Genomic DNA, 3,686 nt, shown 5'->3' with positions numbered 1-3,686 from the left:
GTCCTCAAACCATAAGGTGTCGTGCTCATCCTCACGAAAACCTTTGGCTTTTCCCTTGCTCATTTTCTCCTTTTATCTCGACGATTTCTTTGTCATCCTTATGAGCTTCTCGAATCTTTCCCAATAATGTTGACTGAACCTCCAATGCTACAACAAAACCTCTAGGAACTATCTCCAAACGAAGTTCCCTGAGATCCTCGGCTAACTCCATTGGCAACCCTCCTGTTAAGAGACTATTAACATAACTCTTCCAGCTCAAAGCGTCTGCTATGACATTATCCTTTCCTGGATGATAATGCAGCTTCAAATCAGAGTCCTTTATGAGCTCCAACCATCTCCTTTGCCTAAGATTCAGCTCCTTCTATGTGAAAATGTACTTCAAACTCTTATGATCCGTGTACACATCACAACGGTTTCCAATAAGAAAATGTGTCCAAGTCTTGAGTGCATGTACTATGGCTGCTAACTCCAAATCATGCGTGGCATAATTCAAATCATGCGGTCTAAGCTGACATTAGGCATACGAAACAACTCTTTCGTCTTGCATAAGTACACCTCCAAGTCCTAAACGAGATGCGTCGTAATACACTTGGAAATCCTTGCATATATCTGGCAGAATTAGCACTGGGGTTGTAGTCAAACGTTTCCTCAACTCCTGAAAACTGGCCTCACATTCTTCTGTCCATTTGAACTTGGTGTCCTTCTTCAACAACTGTGTCATGGGCTTCACAATCTTAGAGAAATTCTCGATAAATCTCCGATAATATCATGTGAGTCTAAGAAAGCTGCGGATTTCTCCAACTGTGGTGGGTGATAGCCAATCTGTGACTGACTTAACCTTGGTGGGGTCTACTGCTATACCTTCTCCTGATATAACATGTCCAAGGAATCCAACTTCCTTCAACCAAAACTCACATTTGCTGAACTTGGCATACAACGGATGTTCCCTGAGCTTCTCGAGAACTAAACGCAAATGCTCCTTGTGTTCCTCTTCATTCTTCGAGTATACCAAAATATCATCAATGAACACCGTGACAAACTTATCCAAGAACTCCATGAACACCTTATTCATCATACTCATGAAATAGGTAGGGGCGTTAGTCAATCCAAATGACATAACCGTGTACTCGTATAGCCTGTACCTTGTGGTGAAAGCTGTCTTAGGTATATCCTGTTCTTGGATCTTCAGTTGGTGGTATCCTGATCGTAGATCGATCTTGGAAAATACTTTAGCTCCTTGCAGCTGGTCAAACAAATCATTGATCATCGGTAGTGGGTACTTGTTCTTGATCGTCACTTTGTTCAACGCATGATAATCAACAACCATTCTTAACGATCCATCCTTCTTATCAACCAAGAGCACTGGGGCTCCCCACGGCGACGAAATTCGTGGAATGTAACCTTTCTCCAGTAACTCCTTAATTTGTTTCTTGATCTCCTCCAGATCATTCACGCGCATCCGGTATGGTCTTTTCGATATCGGTCCGGTACCTGGCAATAGCTCTATCAAAAACTCAATGTCTCGATCTGGCGGCATGCCTGGTAGTTCCTCTGGAAACACATCCGGGTAATCCTTCAAAACAGGCACTTCCTCCTGAACAACTCCTGAGAGGGAATTTACTTGGGTTCTCCTTGGCGCATGCCTGGATACATACTTGATCCTTTTTCCCTCCGGGGTGGTGAGAAAAATTGACTTACTGGCCCAATCGATGTTCCCTCCATACATCGACAACCAATCCATGCCTAGAAGCACATCCAATCCTTGGGACTCTAGAATTATAAGGTGTGAGGGGAAGGTATGGCTACCTATGGTTAATGGCATCTGAAAACATCCACTGCTTGCCTTATACTCAGCTCCAGGGGAGCTTACTAATAGAGGTGTCCTAAGAACTTTGGTGGGCAACTTATACTTATCCACAAATCCCCTTGAAATGTATGAATGCGATGCGCCAGTATCAAAAAGTACGAGAGCGGTAAATGACTTAACCAAAATCATACCGATAACTACTTCTAGCTGCTCTTCAACCTCCTCCATGTTAACATGGTTCACTTGTCCCCTGTTGAAAGGGTTGGGCTTCTTCCCAGAGCTTCCATTGCCATTTCCATTCTTCGCTTCAGGGCACTCAGTGGCATAATGTCCAGTCTTCCCGCACTTGAAACAAGTAATGTGACTTAGGTCCTTCTTGGCGGGTGTGGCTGGATTGGAGCGGTTCTGGTTGCTTCCTGCTCCATTCCCATTCCCATTCTTGGGGCCACTGTGGTTATGTGAACTTCCTCCATTGTGGGTATGGCCTCCATGGTTATGGGTAAATCCTCCCGGGTTCGGGGTGTAACGAGGCTTCTGCTGAGCTCCTGAATTGTACTTCCCTTGTCCATACTTCGTTTTGCGGCTCTCTATCTGCTGCGGCTTCCCTTCAATCATAAGAGCCTTGTCTACCAACTCCTGGTAGTTGTTAAATGTTGCCACCATCAACTGCATGCTCATCTCATCATTCAGCCCTTCCATAAACTTCTCCTGCTTCGCGGCATCTGTGGCCACATCATCAGGGGCATAGCGAGATAACTTACTAAACTCATCTACGTACTGAGCCACAGTATGGTTCCCCTGGCGTAAGTTCCGAAACTCACGCTTCTTCATGCTCATAGCTCCAGTTGAGACATGGGATGTGCGGAAAGCTTGCTGAAACTGCTCCCAAGTGACATTGGCTATAGGAAAAGTGGTTGTGTAATTCTCCCACCATGATGTTGCAGGTCCATCCAATTGATGTGCGGCAAAACGCACCTTCTCCACATCTGTGCAACCTGCGGTGGTTAACTCCCTTCCAATCCTGCGTAGCCAATCATCAGCAACTATCAGCTCGGTGCTACTGGAAGACACCAGCGGCCGCAACCTCAGAAAACGAGCTAACTTGTCAACTGGAGGTGGTGGCGGTGGGTTGTTGTTATTGTTGTTGTTGCCTTGGTTCTGAAATAACAACTGCATCAGGGCATTCTGCTGCTGGATCAACTGAGTGAGCTCTGGTGGGAAGGCAAATCCGGTGTCACGTCTTGGAGGCATCTGATGGGTTTATAGGGGAGATATTAGAATAGATTGAGGTCTAAGGGGAAAGCACTACCCATATGCACATGAGATAAACACATAATCATATCATATCACTCAATCAATCAAGCAAGATCATACAATCAATCGAACTACCGTTACAGTGCTCGGACTATACTATTTACATGGGAGAATACTACTGATCATATGGTTGTCTACTAGAAATTTTGATCGGTGGAAGACTCCATGATATCTGCTCTAGCTTCGTCTTCATAATCATCATCACTGCTGCCGGGGTCGGAGTCGGTGTCGTCGATGATGATGTAGTCTTCAAAACGAATGTCCCTGGATTGATCGTCATCTCGTCCTAGCGCGGGGTCTCCCATGAATACTCCGAGCTTCCTCGTCAGGTCGTCATTCTTCTCCACTAGCATTGCGATTTCTTCCTTGTATCCGTCGCGTGTAGAATTGAGTTCCTCTTCTAGCTCCATGTTCCTGGTCATCACCTTCTTCAGATCTATCATGCTTCACTACAAAAAAAATACACTTCCGTGATGATACGTGTTTGTCACAGTAGGTCACTTTTTTTGTCATGCATGTACATCCATGACAAATTTATGACAGAATCAAGATAGTCATACCTGTG

This window comes from Triticum urartu, chromosome 5A (assembly GCF_056163025.1).
Source record: "Triticum urartu cultivar PI428250 chromosome 5A, HENAU_Tu73, whole genome shotgun sequence".
In the NCBI taxonomy this organism is placed as follows: Eukaryota; Viridiplantae; Streptophyta; class Magnoliopsida; order Poales; family Poaceae; genus Triticum; species Triticum urartu.
The sequence above is the reverse complement of the archived record's forward strand: the minus strand, read 5'-3'. Positions refer to the sequence as shown.